The 20,124-nt window shown below is 44.7% G+C and overlaps 1 pseudogene; it reads right to left on the bottom strand.

The window, feature by feature from the left end:
- LOC125902761 (protein disulfide-isomerase TMX3-like) overlaps positions 1–19,161 on the bottom strand; it is a 23,169-nt pseudogene extending 4,008 nt beyond the window's left edge.
- Positions 19,162–20,124: the final 963 nt, after the last annotated feature.

Genomic DNA, 20,124 nt, shown 5'->3' with positions numbered 1-20,124 from the left:
TAACCAGTAAATAACCAGTAGATAACTGATAAATAACCAGTAAATAACCAGTAAATAACTGATAAATAACCAGTAAATAACCAGTAGATAACCAGTAGATAACTGATAAATAACCAGTAAATAACTGGTAAACAAACAGTAAATAACCAGTCTGTCTCTCTCTCTGTCTCCCTCCCTCTGTCTCTCTGCCAATTCAATTTCAAAGTAGCTTTATTGACATGAATGGTATCAACCGTTGTTGCTGAAAGCAGAACGTACATGTAGACATACAATTCAATTACAATACAATTAATACAATACATTAACTATTTTACATTCAGTCCATTTCATATTGAATAGGCAGATACACATACATTAACTATTTTACATTAAGTCCATTTCATATTGAATAGGTAGATACACATACATTAACTATTTTACATTAAGTCCATTTCATATTGAATAGGTAGATACACATACATTAACTATTTTACATTAAGTCCATTTCATATTGAATAGGCAGATACACATACATTAACTATTTTACATTCAGTCCATTTCATATTGAATAGGCAGATACACATACATTAACTATTTTACATTCAGTCCATTTCATATTGAATAGGTAGATACACATACATTAACTATTTTACATTAAGTCCATTTCATATTGAATAGGCAGATACACATACATTAACTATTTTACATTAAGTCCATTTCATATTGAATAGGTAGATACACATACATTAACTATTTTACATTAAGTCCATTTCATATTGAATAGGCAGATACACATACATTAACTATTTTACATTAAGTCCATTTCATATTGAATAGGTAGATACACATACATTAACTATTTTACATTAAGTCCATTTCATATTGAATAGGCAGATACACATACATTAACTATTTTACATTAAGTCCATTTCATATTGAATAGGCAGATACACATACATTAACTATTTTACATTAAGTCCATTTCATATTGAATAGGCAGATACACATACATTAAGTCCGTGTCACATTAAATAGGCAGAGTGTTATAAGGAGACTGTGTTGTTGTGTTGCTGTGTCTCTCAGGCTGTGACATGCACTGACATATTTTGCTGCTTCTATGGCACTGACGCTGTTTTCTCCAAGTAGATGATGCGTGTTCTCCTGATCACAGAGGGGATCAAAATCTTGGAGTTTATGTTTCATTTTTGAAAAGAACTTGGTTCTAAGTTCTTCATATGTGTTACATTTGAACAGGAAATGTTGCTCTGTCTCCCCCTGTCTCTGTCTCTGTCTGTCTCCACCTGTCTCTGTCTGTGTCTGTCTCCACCTGTCTGTGTCTGTCTCCACCTGTCTGTGTCTGTCTCCACCTGTCTCCACCTGTCTGTGTCTGTCTCCACCTGTCTCTGTCTGTGTCTGTCTCCACCTGTCTCTGTCTGTCTCCACCTGTCTCTGTCTGTCTCCACCTGTCTGTGTCTGTCTCCACCTGTCTCTGTCTGTCTCCACCTGTCTGTGTCTGTCTCCACCTGTCTCTGTCTCTGTCTGTCTCCACCTGTCTGTGTCTGTCTCCACCTGTCTCTGTCTGTGTCTGTCTCCACCTGTCTGTGTCTGTCTCCACCTGTCTCTGTCTGTCTCCACCTGTCTGTGTCTGTCTCCACCTGTCTCTGTCTCTGTCTGTCTCCACCTGTCTGTGTCTGTCTCCACCTGTCTCTGTCTGTGTCTGTCTCCACCTGTCTCTGTCTGTCTCCACCTGTCTGTGTCTGTCTCCACCTGTCTGTGTCTCTGTCTGTCTCCACCTGTCTGTGTCTGTCTCCACCTGTCTCTGTCTGTGTCTGTCTCCACCTGTCTCTGTCTGTCTCCACCTGTCTCTGTCTGTGTCTGTCTCCACCTGTCTGTGTCTGTCTCCACCTGTCTCTGTCTGTGTCTGTCTCCACCTGTCTCTGTCTGTCTCCACCTGTCTCTGTCTGTGTCTGTCTCCACCTGTCTGTGTCTCTGTCTGTCTCCACCTGTCTGTGTCTGTCTCCACCTGTCTCTGTCTCTGTCTGTCTCCACCTGTCTCTGTCTCTGTCTGTCTCCACCTGTCTGTGTCTGTCTCCACCTGTCTCTGTCTCTGTCTGTCTCCACCTGTCTGTGTCTGTCTCCACCTGTCTCTGTCTCTGTCTGTCTCCACCTGTCTGTGTCTGTCTCCACCTGTCTCTGTCTCTGTCTGTCTCCACCTGTCTGTGACTGTCTCCACCTGTCTCTGTCTCTGTCTGTCTCCACCTGTCTGTGTCTGTCTCCACCTGTCTCTGTCTCTGTCTGTCTCCACCTGTCTGTGTCTGTCTCCACCTGTCTCTGTCTCTGTCTGTCTCCACCTGTCTGTGACTGTCTCCACCTGTCTGTGTCTGTCTCCACCTGTCTGTGACTGTCTCCACCTGTCTGTGTCTGTCTCCACCTGTCTCTGTCTGTGTCTGTCTCCACCTGTCTCTGTCTCTGTCTGTCTCCACCTGTCTGTGACTGTCTCCACCTGTCTCTGTCTCTGTCTGTCTCCACCTGTCTGTGACTGTCTCCACCTGTCTGTGTCTGTCTCCACCTGTCTCTGTCTCTGTCTGTCTCCACCTGTCTGTGACTGTCTCCACCTGTCTCTGTCTCTGTCTGTCTCCACCTCTCTCTCTCTCTCTCTCCTTCTCTCTCTCTCTCTCTCTCTCTCTCTCTCTCTCTCTGTCTCTCTCTCTCTCTGTCTCATTGTGTCATGTGGATTACTGTTAATTTATCATGTTGATCTGTTCTGTACGACATCTACTGCACGTCTGTCCGTCCTGGAAGAGGGATCCCTCCTCAGTTGCTCTTCCTGAGGTTTCTACTGTTTTTTTCCTGATCAGCTGATCTGTTTTCTCAGCTCAGAGATCAGGATCAGAGTTCAAACAGGGCCCTGGTCAGAGACACGTCTCCTTCTTAAAAAGGTTCAATAGACAGTAGAGGACAAGTGAGGACAGAGGACAGGTGGGGACAGGTGAGGACAGGTGAGGACAGAGGACAGGTGAGGTTACCTGAGTCTCCCATGGCGTACAGAGTGTAGCTGTCGATCCTGAAGAAGTTTGGGAAACGTTCTCTGTTGATCCACGACTTCAGGTCTCCGTCACGTTCCTCTGAAACACGCACAATTCACAACGGTTGTAACCACGGTAACATCTGATTCATCTGTGTTTGAATCAACTTTATTGACACATTTAAATGGAACATAACCGAACTCCAGTAGCTGTCTCTGTCCAGCTGATGTCTCTGTCCAGCTGATGTCTCTGTCCAGTCTGCTGTCTCTGTCCAGCTGATGTCTCTGTCCATTAGCTGTCTCTGTCCAGCTGATGTCTCTGTCCAGCTGATGTCTCTGTCCAGTCTGCTGTCTCTGTCCAGCTGATGTCTCTGTCCATTAGCTGTCTCTGTCCAGCTGATGTCTCTGTCCATTAGCTGTCTCTGTCCAGCAAATGTCTCTGTCCAGCTGATGTCTCTGTCCATTAGCTGTCTCTGTCCACCAAATGTCTCTGTCCAGCTGATGTCTCTGTCCAGTCTGCTGTCTCTGTCCAGCTGATGTCTCTGTCCAGTCTGTTGTCTCTGTCCAGTAGCTGTCTCTGTCCAGTCTGCTGTCTCTGTCCAGCTGATGTCTCTGTCCATTAGCTGTCTCTGTCCAGCTGATGTCTCTGTCCATTAGCTGTCTCTGTCCAGCAGATGTCCCTGTCCAGCTGATGTCTCTGTCCAGTCTGCTGTCTCTGTCCAGCTGATGTCTCTGTCCAGTCTGCTGTCTCTGTCCAGTCTGCTGTCTCTGTCCAGCTGATGTCTCTGTCCAGTCTGCTGTCTCTGTCCAGCTGCTCCAACGTAAACAAACATGACATCATGGCGGTTCATGGCGTGTTGGAAGAGTTGCAGACTGTTCAGAGGTCGAATCAGCGGCCTGAAGGACGCCACACACACAGGGGTGATGATGTGACTACTGTGATGTCACACTGACTGCTGTGATGTCACACTGTGCAATTAAAGTCCCAGTGAGACAGATGTTGGCACGTCTTCAGTGTCTGTCCTTTTGACATGAGACATGTTATACACGTCAGAGGACAGAGGAGTCAGAGGAGTCAGAGGGGTCAGAGGACAGAGGGGTCAGAGGAGTCAGAGGAGTCAGAGGAGTCAGAGGACAGAGGGGTCAGAGGAGTCAGAGGAGTCAGAGGAGACAGAGGGGTCAGAGGAGTCAGAGGAGTCAGAGGAGACAGAGGGGTCAGAGGAGTCAGAGGAGTCAGAGGAGACAGAGGGGTCAGAGGAGTCAGAGGAGTCAGAGGAGTCAGAGGACAGAGGGGTCAGAGGAGTCAGAGGAGTCAGAGGAGACAGAGGGGTCAGAGGAGTCAGAGGAGACAGAGGGGTCAGAGGAGTCAGAGGAGTCAGAGGAGACAGAGGGGTCAGAGGAGTCAGAGGAGTCAGAGGAGACAGAGGGGTCAGAGGGGTCAGAGGAGTCAGAGGAGTCAGAGGGGTCAGAGGGGTCAGAGGAGTCAGAGGACAGAGGGGTCAGAGGAGTCAGAGGAGTCAGAGGAGTCAGAGGACAGAGGGGTCAGAGGAGTCAGAGGAGTCAGAGGAGACAGAGGGGTCAGAGGAGTCAGAGGAGTCAGAGGAGTCAGAGGGGTCAGAGGAGTCAGAGGAGTCAGAGGACAGAGGAGTCAGAGGACAGAGGGGTCAGAGGAGTCAGAGGACAGAGGGGTCAGAGGGCTCAGAGGTGACAGAGGAGTCAGGGGACAGAGAGTCAGAGGGTCAGAGGAGTCAGAGGTCAGAGGAGTCAGAGGGTCAGAGGAGTCAGAGGACAGAGGGTCAGAGGAGTCAGAGGGAGTCAGGAGGACAGAGGAGTCAGAGGAGTCAGAGGAGACAGAGGGGTCAGAGGAGTCAGAGGAGTCAGAGGGGTCAGAGGGGTCAGAGGAGTCAGAGGACAGAGGGGTCAGAGGGGTCAGAGGGGTCAGAGGAGTCAGAGGAGTCAGAGGAGACAGAGGGGTCAGAGGAGTCAGAGGACAGAGGGGTCAGAGGAGTCAGAGGGGTCAGAGGAGTCAGAGGACAGAGGAGTCAGAGGACAGAGGAGTCAGAGGGGTCAGAGGTCAGAGGACAGAGGAGTCAGAGGACAGAGGTGTCAGAGGACAGAGGGGTCAGAGGAGTCAGAGGAGTCAGAGGAGTCAGAGGGATCAGAAGGGTCAGAGGAGTCAGAGGACAGAGGAGTCAGAGGACAGAGGGGTCAGAGGAGTCAGAGGAGTCAGAGGGATCAGAAGGGTCAGAGGACAGAGGAGTCAGAGGGGTCAGAGGAGTCAGAGGACAGAGGAGTCAGAGGGGTCAGAGGAGTCAGAGGACAGAGGAGTCAGAGGGGTCAGAGGACAGAGGAGTCAGAGGACAGAGGAGTCAGAGGAGTCAGAGGGATCAGAGGACAGAGGAGTCAGAGGAGTCAGAGGGGTCAGAGGAGTCAGAGGAGACAGAGGGGTCAGAGGAGTCAGAGGACAGAGGGGTCAGAGGAGTCAGAGGAGTCAGAGGACAGAGGGGTCAGAGGGGTCAGAGGAGTCAGAGGACAGAGGGGTCAGAGGGGTCAGAGGGGTCAGAGGAGTCAGAGGACAGAGGAGTCAGAGGACAGAGGAGTCAGAGGGGTCAGAGGGGTCAGAGGAGTCAGAGGACAGAGGAGTCAGAGGACAGAGGAGTCAGAGGGGTCAGAGGAGTCAGAGGACAGAGGAGTCAGAGGACAGAGGAGTCAGAGGGGTCAGAGGGGTCAGAGGTCAGAGGACAGAGGAGTCAGAGGACAGAGGTGTCAGAGGACAGAGGGGTCAGAGGAGTCAGAGGAGTCAGAGGGATCAGAAGGGTCAGAGGAGTCAGAGGACAGAGGAGTCAGAGGACAGAGGAGTCAGAGGACAGAGGGGTCAGAGGAGTCAGAGGAGTCAGAGGGGTCAGAGGAGTCAGAGGGGTCAGAGGACAGAGGAGTCAGAGGAGTCAGAGGGGTCAGAGGAGTCAGAGGGGTCAGAGGAGTCAGAGGACAGAGGAGTCAGAGGGGTCAGAGGAGTCAGAGGACAGAGGAGTCAGAGGGGTCAGAGGAGTCAGAGGGGTCAGAGGACAGAGGAGTCAGAGGAGTCAGAGGGGTCAGAGGAGTCAGAGGGGTCAGAGGAGTCAGAGGGGTCAGAGGACAGAGGAGTCAGAGGAGTCAGAGGAGTCAGAGGGATCAGAGGACAGAGGAGTCAGAGGAGTCAGAGGGGTCAGAGGAGTCAGAGGAGTCAGAGGACAGAGGAGTCAGAGGGGTCAGAGGACAGAGGAGTCAGAGGGGTCAGAGGGGTCAGAGGTCAGAGGAGTCAGAGGGGTCAGAGGGGTCAGAGGTCAGTCATATAGAGGAGCTCCTGAAGCAGATTTTGGGTCTGATGCTCAGAGGCTCTTTGCAGACACCAGGAGGTGGACTGAAGTCCTGAATCCCCCGCCCCCCCATCCGTGATTGTCCCAGCAGGATGTGATGCGAGTCAGCGCAGTGTGATGACACTGTTTCCTGTTGGACTGTCAGTAATTAACGTGTGTCCGACGCCCTATGTTTATTCTGCCGTTGCCGTTGGAGACGCCGCCATGGATGAAGAACTGCTGATTGATGAGATTTAAATTTGGGAGTTACCTGAAGGACACCTGATGTCACACTGACCGCTGTGATGTCACTACAGAAACCCAGATAAGTCATCATCAGGCTGCAGGGAGATGAGCAGGAAGGTTTCTGGTGAGAACTGTAACGTCAGCAGAGGTCGCTGTACTATAGATGGAGGTGTGATGCATTCTGGGAGCTACAGCAGTGACACCTATCAGTTACCTGTGACAGTGATGTCATCTGGAATAATCAGGAAGTACATACTCATCCTGTCAGAGGTCACTGTGAGGGTGCAGCTGATTGGACCAACATGACAGAGTGACAGAGAGCGTCTAATGTAACGTGACGTGGCGTGACAGTCTGACGCTCACATCCTGCTCGGACACACTGTGAGACAACATGAGATAAATGAGCACTGACCCTCCGACTCGATTAGCAAAGTCCATGATTCCATCTTTGGTTCTTGGTCCTGAGTAAAAATATCTGACGTCTTTCTTCAGCCTGAGAACACAGAGAACCATCAGTTAGTCAGAACCGTCAGTCAGAACCGTCAGTTAGTTAGGACCGTCAGTCAGAACCGTCAGTTAGAACCGTCAGTTAGTTAGGACCGTCAGTCAGAACTCTCAGTCAGAACTCTCAGTCAGAACCATCAGTCAGTTGTGTGAATACGCAAAAACGATGTCGGACTCTGTAGTTTTCTCTGGACCCCTCCCAAATCTGACCAGTGATGACATGTTTAGCCGCATGTCATCATTTAATCGCTGGCTGTCCAGGTGGTGTCCAGCAAACAATGTGGGTTTCATTAATAATTGGCAAACTTTCTGGGGAAAACCTGGTCTTATTAGGAGAGACGGCATTCATCCCACTTTGGATGGAGCTGCTCTCATTTCTAGGAACATGGCAAACTTTATTAGTAATTTAAATCCCTGACAACCCAGAGTTGAGAACAGGACTTGGAGTCGCAGTCCTATACACCTCTCTGAGCTTCTAGTTCAGTTACCCAGCCATAGTTTTCATAGTTTTATACAAACGCTGTCTGTCCCCCGACTGCCTAAATGATCTAAATCTAAAATTAAACAAAGAGGAGCTGTGCATAACAACCTCATAAAAATTAAAACCTCTTCTGTGACAGAAAGACAAAACAGGAGAATTAAATGCAGACTGTTAAATATCAGGTCTCTATCGTCTAAAGCAGTGTTAGTAAATTAATATCAGATAATCATATTGATTTACTCAGTCTCACTGAAACCTGGCTGTGTCCAGATGAATATGTCAGTCTAAATGAGTCCACTCCTCCCAGTCATAATAATACCCACATTCCTCGAGGCAGCGGCCGAGGAGGGGGAGTTGCAGCCATTTTTAACTCTAGTCTGTTAATCAGCCCTAAACCTAAACTAGATTATAATTCATTTGAAAGCCTCGTTCTTAGTCTTTTACATCCGACCTGGAAAACCTCGCAGCCACTTTTATTTGTTATAGTGTACTGTGCTCCTGGCCCGTATTCTGAATTTGTATCTGAATTCTCAGAGTTTTTATCCAGTTTAGTTCTTAAATCAGATAAAGTTATTATTGTAGGCGATTTTAACATTCATGTCGACGTTGATAATGACTCCCTGGCTACCTAGTTTATCTCATTATTAGACTCCATTGGCTTCAGTCAGGGTGTACATGAACCCACTCACTGTTTTAACCATACCCTCGATCTAGTTCTGACGTATGGAATTGAAATTGATAACCTAACAGTCTTTCCACAGAATCCCTCGCTATCGGATCATTATCTGATTACTTTTGATTTCTTTTTACTCGATTACACGCCACTCAGCAACAGTTACTATACTAGATGTTTATCAGATAGTGCTGTCGCAAAATTTAAGGAAAAGATTACTTCGTCATTAAATTCAATACCAAGTCCCTCAGTAACAGAGGTTTCCTGTACCGACTTTGATCATTTTGTCGATAGCACCGTAGGCTCGCTGCGAACAACACTTGACTCTGTAGCTCCTCTTAAAAAGAAGTTAACAAAGCAAAGAAAGTTTGCTCCTTGGTATAACTCTCAAACCCGTAAGTTAAAACAAATATCACGAAAATTTGAAAGGAATTGGCGATTAACTAAACTGGAAGAATCTCGTTTAATCTGGCCAGACAGTCTCAAAACTTATAAGAGGGCCTGCAATGCCAGAGCAAACTATTACTCAGCATTAATAGAAGACAATAAGAACAACCCCAGGTTTCTTTTCAGCACTGTAGCCAGGCTGACTGAGAGTCAGAGCTCTATTGAGCCTTGTATTCCTTTAGCCCTTAGCAGTAATGATTTTATGAGCTTTTTTAATGACAAAATTCTAACTATTAGAGGCAAAATTCATGACCTCCTGCCCTCAGATAGTACCTATCTAACCTCAAACACAGCTGTAAAATCTAATATATATTTAGATTGCTTCTCCCCAATTTCTCTTCAAGAATTGACTGCAGTGATTTCTTCATCTAAATCATCAACGTGTCTCTTAGACCCCATCCCAACTAGGCTACTTATGGAGGTCTTTCCTTTAGTTAACACTCATATATTAGATATGATCAATATATCCTTATTAACAGGCTATGTACCACAGTCTTTTAAGGTAGCTGTAATTAAACCTCTACTAAAAAAGCCCACCCTGGATCCAGAGGTGTTAGCCAACTATAGACCAATATCTAATCTTCCCTTTATGTCAAAGATCCTTGAGAAAGTAGTCGCAGACCAGCTGTGTGATTTTCTCCAGGATAATAATCTATTTGAGGAATTTCAGTCAGGATTTAGAGTGCATCATAGCACTGAGACAGCACTAGTTAAAATTACAAATGACCTTCTGATTGCTTCAGACAAAGGACTTGTCTCTGTACTTGTTTTATTAGATCTTAGTGCGTTTGACACAATTGACCATCAAATTATGCTTCAGAGACAGGATCACTTAATTTGCATAAAATTTTCTGCACTGAGATGTTTTAAATCTTATTTATCTGATCGTTTTCAGTTTGTTGACGTTCATAATGAATCGTCCTTACGTACCAAAGTTTGTTTTGGAGTTCCGCAAGGTTCTGTGCTCGGACCAATCCTGTTTACTCTATATATGCTTCCTTCAGGTAACATCATTGGAAATCACTCCATAAATTTCCATTGTTATGCAGATGATACTCAGTTGTATTTATCGATGAAGCCAGAAGAAACTAATCAATTAACTAAACTCCATAATTGCCTTAAAGACATAAAAACTTGGATGAGCACCAATTTCCTGATGTTAAATTCAGACAAAACTGAAGTTATTGTTCTTGGCCCCAAACAACTCAGAGACTCTTTATCTGATGACATAGTTTCTCTAGATGGCATTGCTCTGGCCTCTAGCACTACCGTAAGAAACCTCGGAGTAATATTTGATCAAGATTTGTCTTTTAATTCTCATTTAAAACAAACCTCACGGACTGCATTTTTTCATCTGCGTAATATTGTGAAAATTAGGCCTATCCTGACCCGAAAGATGCAGAAAAATTGGTCCACGCTTTTGTTACCTCAAGGCTGGATTACTGTAACTCTCTATTATCAGGTAGCTCTAGTAAGTCCTTAAAAACTCTCCAGCTAATTCAGAATGCAGCAGCACGTGTACTAACAGGAACTAAGAAACGAGATCATATTTCTCCTGTTTTAGCTTCTCTGCACTGGCTCCCTGTAAAATCCAGAATTGAATTTAAAATCCTACTGTTAACTTATAAAGCTCTAAATGGTCAAGCTCCGTCATATCTTAGAGAGCTCATAGTGCCTTCTTATCCCACCAGAACACTGCGCTCTGAGAACGCAGGGTTACTCGTGGTCCCTAAAGTCTCCAAAAGTAGATCAGGAGCCAGAGCCTTCAGCTATCAGGCTCCTCTCCTGTGGAATCATCTTCCTGTTACGGTCCGGGAGGCAGACACCGTCTCCACATTTAAGACTAGACTTAAGACTTTCCTCTTTGATAAAGCTTATAGTTAGGGCTGGCTCAGGCTTGTCCTGTACCAGCCCCTAGTTAGGCTGACTTAGGCCTAGTCTGCCGGAGGACCCCCCTATAATACACCGGGCCCCCTCTCTCTCTCTCTCTCTCTCTCTCTCGTATCCTATTACTGCATCTTGCTAACTTGGCCATTCTGGATGTCACTAACTCGGCTTCTTCTCCGGAGCCTTTGTGCTCCACTGTCTCTCAGATTAACTCATATCACAGCGGTGCCTGGACAGCGTGACGTGTGTGGTTGTGCTGCTGCCGTGGTCCTGCCAGATGCCTCCTGCTGCTGCTGCTGCCATCATTAGTCATTAGTCATACTTCTACTGTTATTATACACATATGACTATTGTCACACATGTATACTGCCAGATATTAATACATACTTTCAACATATTGTACCGCAGTAGCCAGAACTATAACTATAATATTATTACTTTCATTAATGTTGTTGTAAGCTACTGTCATTACCTGCATCTCTCTCTCTCTCTCTCTCTCTCTCTCTCTCTCTCTCTCTCTCTCTGTCTCATTGTGTCATGTGGATTACTGTTAATTTATCATGCTGATCTGTTCTGTACGACATCTATTGCACGTCTGTCCGTCCTGGAAGAGGGATCCCTCCTCAGTTGCTCTTCCTGAGGTTTCTACCGTTTTTTCCCCGTTAAAGGGTTTTTTGGGGAGTTTTTCCTGATCAGCTGTGAGGGTCATAAGGACAGAGGGATGTCGTATGCTGTAAAGCCCTGTGAGGCAAATTGTGATTTGTGATATTGGGCTTGATAAATAAAATTGAACTGAATTGAATTGAACTCTCAGTCAGAACTCTCAGTCAGAACCATCAGTCAGAACCGTCAGTCAGAACCATCAGTCAGGGTTAGACCCCGCCCACACTGTCATTAGCAGTGTTCAGCTACAGAAACAGATACTTCTTCAATGTTCCAGTCACAGACTTGTTTATGTTTGTGCTTTTCACTGCTTTGATGAACTGTCAATATAAACAACTTCTACAGATACAACAACATATCTATAAACACACAAATCTGTTTTTCAGAAATCAAACAAATAAACAAACAAAATCTGCAAACTATCTGTAAACACATTTCATCAGTTTACAAACAAATAAAAACATGTTTCAAACATTCACAGTTGTAAACAGATGATTACATGTTTTATACCTGTCCACAGATTATAGTGAGACACATGTCCCCTCGTAGGACACAGACACACAGACAGACAGACAGACAGACACACACACACACACACACACACAGACACACAGACAGACACACAGACAGACACACAGACACACAGACACACAGTGAGGTGAGTTTTTGTTGTTAATAGAGACGGTGCAGCAGACAGGACTCACATGACGATGACTGGATAACCTCTGACCTTAAACTCTTTGGCCAAACCTGAAGACAGGAAATCAAAACAACAACACTAATAATAATAATAATAATGAATCAATGGATCAGACTGATTGACACACAGGTGTATCACAGGAAACAGGTGACTTTTATTTTGGTAGTCTGACGGACCTTTGCTGACGGTGGCGTCAGATTTGCCGACATTGATTGGAGAACCAAGACTTTTGAGTTCTGATCCGATCTGATGCCAAACAGGGTCCAGCTGTTTACAGAAGGAACACCAGGGGGCGTAGAACTGCACCAGAGCAGAGACAGAACAACACTGTAACATACAGACTGACACTGAACGCACCGTCACACAGACTGACACTGAGCGCAGCGTCACACAGTCCGACATTGAACGCAATGTCACACAGACTGACACTGAACGCAGCGTCACACAGACTGACACTGAACGCAACGTCACACAGACTGACACTGAACGCAGCGTCACACAGACTGACACTGAACGCAGCGTCACACAGTCCGACACTGAACGCAACGTCACACAGACTGACACTGAACGCAGCGTCACACAGACTGACACTGAACGCAGCGTCACACAGACTGACACTGAACGCACCGTCACACAGACTGACACTGAACACGTACAAATGTAGGAACAATGTGAGAACATATAAGATCAGGTGAGAACAGGTGGAAATAAAATGGACGTACTTTGATGAGCCAGATGTCGTCAGCTCCTCTCGTCTCCAGGAAGCTGTTAAAAACAATCAGACTCATTTCAGTTACCATGTTCTTCTTCATGTGTTGAACTCTTGCCCACACATTTTCCATACATGATCATATGTTCTAGACATGATCACATGTTAGAGACATGATCAAAGGTCAAAGGTCAGTGTGACCTCACAAAACATGTTTTTGTCCATAACTAAAGAATTCATTCACTAATTCTGACCAAACTTGACACAGATGTCTAACAGGATAAAATAATGAAGGTCAAAAGGTCAAAGGTCAGCTTGACTGTGACATCATCATGTTTTAACGTCATATCTCAGGAACAGAAGGGGAGACATTTGGTCAGATACTGAATTGGTGACTCTAATCTTGAAACTGTGCTAATATTATAGATCTTCTGTGTGTGAAGCATCCATGTTTTCACTGACATGGATGGAGACTGTCAGAGACACTGGACTGGTGGGCGGAGTCATACAACCACAGGGTGGACTGGTGGGCGGAGTCATACAACCATGGGGTGGACTGGTGGGCGGAGTCATACAACCACAGGGTGGACTGGTGGGCGGAGTCATACAACCACAGGGTGGACTGGTGGGCGCAGTCATACAACCACAGGGTGGACTGGTGGGCGGAGTCATACAACCATGGGGTGGACTGGTGGGAGGAGTCATATAACCACAGGGTGGACTGGCGGGCGGAGTCATACAACCAGATTGTTTACAAAAGTTAATGGTCGTGTTTCCCAGTTAAAAGCGATCTTAAGACTTAAGAGCACAGTTAAGAACGTCTTTGGTAAGAAGGGTCGCTAAGATACGAGTGTTTCCCAGATGAGTTCTTAATGCCCTTCTTACGCTCGCTCTTTAAGAAGCTCTTAACAGGAGCTGGACGAAAACAAGACTACAACTAAATAAGAAGTAGTCTTGGTAAGAGAATCATGAGGTCTGTGTGTCTGATCGCCTGTACCAGTGAGGTATTAAAAGTTGGTAACGAAGGACACTGAGAGTTGCTGGCTTTTTCTTGTTGATACTCTTCTGTGGCCGAGCACCTCCAGACTTTTTTCTTCTGTTCTGAGAGTGCGTGTTGTCTTTCCTCATTAATGTGTTATATTTAAACAAAAAAACACAGACGCCTTGCTGAGGCCGGTGCCGTCTCCCACCACCTCCAGGAAGCTCCCCACTGCGTAAAAATGCAGCGCAGCCAGGCACTGCACCTCCAGGCTGAGGGCCAAATTGCACCGGGTTGCCCTCCAGATGTGTGGAGACACTAGTTGATGAGGCGTTGTATCTCGGTACTTCATCTGGACAGCCCGGTCTGACAGCACGTCCAGTGAGCTGAAGTGCTGATGCACAAATGCATTTACATATACGTACAGTTTGGCTTCGCACACGGCAACACTGTTGGTTAGCAGCGAGAACATGCTGTAAAGCAGCCATGGTATCTCACACGTGTGTGATGTGGCAACGCCTTTATGTAGAGTTGTGGGTGCAGCGTCCCTTGATGAGGTTCCAGCTGAGCTCAGTTACACCTGTTAGTTGCCTGATATCCGAATGTCGCAGGTTTGGAGGGTGGATGTGTTTCTGTTGTGGCCTGATGCATTTTTTTGGATGTGGTAAACTGTCTCATATGTGCATACAGATGTGGGATATGTGCAGACAAATTATGATAAATGATCGTCATTCATTTTATTTGTGTGCCTGATGTGCACAGCACATACAGGAACACACTTGTTATTCCTCATACTTAGTTTTCTTATTATTATTATTTTTCTTCCGCCAGATTTCGGTGCGTAACTTGTGCCACAGCTTTGAGCGCACACAGGGTCTTCATAAAACATATAGATTCAAGATTCAATATGCACAGTAAGGACACGCGTTTCCCTGCAGAATGAAATTTGTTCTTTTCTGTCACCAATTAATGCTAAACAATATAAATCTGAAGTATAAAATAGATCAAAATATATACGGTGCGCACTGCTTCAATATCTCCTTGCTTAGTGTAATATTAATGTGCCTGCTGCGGTACCACTGTTAAGAGTGTGTCAGCTCGATCTTACAACTCCTTAGTGAAAGATCTTCTTAGCGCTAAGAGCGATCTGGGAAAGGCAGCCAAGGTCAGTGCATCGGAAGTCTTTTGACCTACAGGAACATCTAAGAACAAGCATTTTGTGTTGCAGTGCTTTGAATCTGCTTTCATCCATCCACACGACATTCACTACACTTCAAAATGAGCTTGGGGTATGCAGTGGAGAGATGCCTACACCCACTTAAAAGACAGGAAGTATGTACGAATTCATACCATTGGCAGAACTCGTAATGTGGTGTCTTTTGTTATAGAGTGTCTTTGGAGAGAGGGACAGAGAAGGTGGACTATCACACACAATGTTGAATAATCTGTAATGTTTCTGTAAGTTATTAATAACCTGTGACATTTGTAAGCACCACGAGCTGACGTGTGCATCACAAGACATAAACCTACTCATCAGGGATTCCTCCCAGTGTTGCTGGTCAGTCATGTAGTGTGAAACCACAATGACTACAAGACAAGTTGTGAAGTGTGAACTGAGATTAAACAGACTCTTGCAGACCGTACAGTGTTGTCAGCAACAGAGAATGCACTCAGTGCACATAATGCTTTTGCCTTTCCTGGACCTACAATATCCCAGAAAGGTTGGCTCTGTAGAGCACCTGATGCCATCAAGATCACAGTGTTCTTTGGCAACAAGTCATAGTTGGCTATTACCAAAATCAGGACATCTGTATCAGGAGAGAAGAAAGTAAGTTGAACATCTGCAGATTTTAGTTTTGCTGGAGACACAGTGAGACGGACCATTAAGGTGTCAACTTCCTTGTTGTTTTTGCTGAAGCTTCCATCTTTGTTGCTCTTTGTGCGACCACATGTTGAGGTGATGTGACCAACTGAGGGCAGACTTGACTGTATTCCAGAGTTAACTTCGCCAAAGAGTTCATTTAAATCAATCATTTATTAATCACATGAAACGGTACAAGGTATGACTCCATTGAAATGTGATCCCATCAGCTGCTTTAACCTGTGTTTTGGAAGTTAATCATTTCTTCTTTCATTGAAGGCTGCTGCTTTATAACAGACATGTTTACAGACTGGCTGCAGTGTGTGTGATGGTTCTGTGCATCCATGGTCTCTGGTTGTGGAGTGATTTAACCGTAGTTTTGGGTGCAGGTGCTTCTGTTGTTTCACAAATGAAATCCACCAGAGACTCAATGAATTCATTGATGACTTCGACAGAGATGTCCAGGAACGTGTCCTATCCTCTGATTGGCTCCATCTCTGATGTCACTGGGGATGTGTTGAAATACGCTGACAGATCTCAACCCCAATGAGACAGCCGTACGGTCACTCCTCGCACACACAGTCAGCGCTGCTCTGTAACCACCTCTGGATGCTGCATGGCAGTGATCCAAGGTGTTTGTTCTCCTTGTGACGCAGGGCGAGCAGGAACAGGACAGCACCTCATATTCATATTGTTACACCAGTCCTTATTTAGTCCTCTGCTCTGTCATATTAATAGATTAAGATCTCAACTGACGACTGCTAAATAACTTATTGTGTTTAACGTTAGCTAAGAACGTCATCCAGTGGTTAACACTCCTTATCTTTGCTGTTGTTTTACTAAAGCCAGCTGCTAACACTACCTAGCTAGTTGCCAAGAGTAGTAATAAGAGATACAACAATGTTGGGATTCACAGGACCACAGATGATTTGTCATTTCTTAAAATCTAAACTGGACATGTGAAGGCTTCTCTTTTCTGCATGCTCTTTGTTCTTCAGACAGAGAGAACCATTTCTCACCTCAGTGAGAACAGTCACCAAACTTGATTGGACAGGACTTTTACAGTGACATGTGACTCTGTGATGTCACAGGCATCTGTAGAAGGTCTGCTCCCTTCAGACAATCTTTCTCTTAGTCGGGAGCTGCCAAGCAGCCCACACCTCTCTTCTTCGCTGGGCCTGGACCAGCCAGTGGACCTTGTTCCTTGCCCTGAAACATCAAAGGTGGGGCAATTGCTCACAGACTCTCTTTTCCTGGACCACGACTTGCCCACGCTCAAGGCTGAGGCAAACCTGAACCAGAGAAGTTAGACTTGCAAGCAAAAGATTTGCAACTAGCTTTCTAGCAACAAGGAACCAAGTGAGTTAGCACCGAGCGTCTAACTCTGCAAAGCCCTGAGCGACCAGCTTCCTCAGAGTTCCACCTTTGGAATATGGAAACGACAAAGACTGCAGCTGAAACCACAGCTCTTTCCAGCCTGTCTCTGCCGGCTAACAAAGCAGTACACCACCAAGTGACTCTTTCTTTTATCCACTCAAGGATCGGTAACTTAACAACTGGTCATAGCTTATCACAGCTTTACAGGCTAAGCAAGACTGTTGGACTTGTTGTATGTGATTTGATGCTGTTTACTGAGTTATTGTTGTGATTGTTGGCAGTTAGGTCATTGATTAGTTGGCTTTGCCAAAGCTACGTGTTTAGTTTGCTAATACTGTTCACAACCAGATTCTTGCACACAACTAAACAATCTCTGCACTAATCCAGACCCTTTGCAACACACGTCACATTGACACAGACTCATTAACAAACAGGCTTTCAACAGAGCTACATCCAAACAGGCATCTCAAACTTCCCTGTCTTCGTCCTGACCACACGGTCAGACAGACACCTCCCCCTGACCTGGAGCCAGCTTTGATTCGGCCATCTTGTAGTTCTCTCTCTCTCTAGTTTTGTAGGCCAAAATGGCTCTTTGATCAGTTGTCAGATCAGATCTCTTTGCTAATTTGTGAATAAATATAATTCTTTAGAATCATGCCTGCTGTCTGTTTAATGTTGCACAAGAGTGAATGAATAGTCAACCTCTGCTGCGTCAAGAACTCCTTCAGGCTTTACTGTTACTTTTGGTTATGGTTATTATTTAATTATTAATTAAAATTCCAAATTAATAGTTTAGCCTATTTTATGAGACTGATATCTCTAACTGGCTATCATTTTTCCCTTTACAGGAATGGTGCCCCATGAGGTGATTTAATGTTAATTAAGTCACATTATTTAACATAATTATTAATTATTAATAATAATTATTTCCTATAGCTAATTTACAACATTAATGGTGTCCACTTGGTGATGCCTAGAAATGCTGATCCCTACATAATTGGTGCCTCCGTGTTACGCCTAATTTATGTTCCCAATGACAACAAGAGATACAGCAATTATTTTCTTGATAAAAAAACAAATTAGAGGCAGACACACCATGAGATTCAATTCTTAATGCATTGGAACTGGTCCCTTTTGTTTCTTTGGCTTGAAAAATATCTCATTAACTTATAAACTCAGAACCAATTTGATTTATCAATATGGACCCAGCTAAAAACAGGTTATGGCTGGTCGCCATTTTGAAAGTCCAAGATGGCCACCACAGACACCTTGAAAAAAATGGAAACCTTGGTTTTGGGGTTTGTCAGACTCTGAACTTTCCAAAAATGTATAGTTTATAAACTCCCAGAAGATTTTGAACAAAGGTTGAAATCAGGACATAGTGACTCTGACTATTATAATAAACATAAACCTACTGTAAACGTAAACATGTTATACTCTAAAGATTAACATATTATAAACAAATGTACTTTAAATGTAAACTTATTATAAATGTCAACATATTAATAACATTTCTGCTTTTCATAAGCAGGAGTGTTTTATAATGTTATAACATGTTTATGTTTGATACATTCACCTTTGTAATACTGTTACCGTCATAACATGTTCTAATACATTTATGTTCAAATTACATTGTTACATTTAGAAGAAATTAACATTCATCATTCTATGCTTATGTTTATTACAGATCTGTGTTTAAATGTTGATGTTTTCCAGTTCTTCAGAGTTCAATGTTGAACTTGTTTCTGTCGGTTCCTTCATCTTTAGTAACGGCAGCTAAACTATGACCAACTGGACCCGGTCTCCCCTACAGCTTCAATCAATCATTTAAAGACACTCACGAGTCATCGAGCTCCTCCACGAAGGCCGACACCGAGACAACAACCAGCAGCACTGAAAAACATACAGAGGTGTCAGGCTGATCATTTTCACTGAATGATGAAATCAGAGCTGTGATTGGTTTATTGATCAGGTGAGAAACTGGAAATAGCTCTGTGTACTGTCTCATTAAAGCTGTTCATCCAAAAGTCCCATAAAAAAACTGCTGATTCTGAGAGACGAACACTGTGGATGTTTTCAGGTTTAATCTGAGGCGACTCATCAGATGAATTCATCCTTCAGATTGAGATGTTTAATCTGACTGACTCTGCTAATGATGAGCAGATCCCGGAGCCTTGTAGCTGTTCAGGCATCAGTCTGTACCTGGTTTACAATCATTGGAAATATGAGTGAGGTTTGGTTCACAACGTACCTGAGAAGAGCAAGACTGGGTTCCTTCTGACCGACGACATGTTGACTGACAGACACGCTGCAGACGGATTAACAGCACACAGCTAATCTGCTAACTGCTAACAGACTGAAGACACAGCTAATCTGGGGGATTAACATGTTACATTCAACACACTCAAACTTTATTGACAGCAGCATTAACACAGACACAGTCCACAAACAGGATGTATGATGTGAGACAGGAAGTCACGTTCAGTGAGGAAGAGTCCGCAGCGATGGATAAACTGACCGACAGGTGTGAGGAAGGAAACGCTGAAATATGGAAGGAAGGAAAGGGGATGAGAAAGGAAACAGGATACAAAAGAAGAGAGGACAGAAGTTGAAAAGAAAGGAAGGAAGGAAGGAAGGAAGGAAGGAAGGAAGGAAGGACACACAGTCACAGTCCTTTACATAAAACAGTTAGAGGAGCCGTTATTGGACAGAAAGAAATGATGATGTCATCACTGTTTAAAGTCCAGCCCTGCCCCAACATGACGTTTTCTCTGCGTCCAGTCAAAACTAAATGACCTGAAAACTTCCTCCTGAAAATCAGGAAGTTTCTCCTTTGTCTTTTTAAATCACATCATCATGGCGTGTAAAGGGGGCAGAGCACCGTAGCATGTTAAGGGGGCGGGGCATTGGCATCGATAAATAAACCTACAAGGATATGTCATAAGTATGATGGTATCACTAGCTCGACCTGTATCGAACATATATATACAAATGCACCAGAACTTTGTCTAAAATCAGTATCGGTTCTGATGGAGTGCATAAGATCACAATCTTATTGCAGATGTCAGGAAAGCAAAAATTAAAAAACCTGGACCTAAAGTGATAATGAAAAGATCATACAAAATGTTTAATGAGGAAACTTTATTGAAGAAGTAAAGAAATTGAACTGGGAGGATGTTCTAAAGGAAAATAATCCAGATGAAGCTCTGTCCAGGTTTGATGAAATTTTTGTGCCTGTAATTAATAAGCATGCGCCTC

The sequence above is a fragment of the Epinephelus fuscoguttatus genome, linkage group LG15 (assembly GCF_011397635.1).
Source record: "Epinephelus fuscoguttatus linkage group LG15, E.fuscoguttatus.final_Chr_v1".
Classification (NCBI taxonomy): domain Eukaryota; kingdom Metazoa; phylum Chordata; class Actinopteri; order Perciformes; family Serranidae; genus Epinephelus; species Epinephelus fuscoguttatus.
This window is presented reverse-complemented; position numbering and strand designations above follow the sequence as displayed.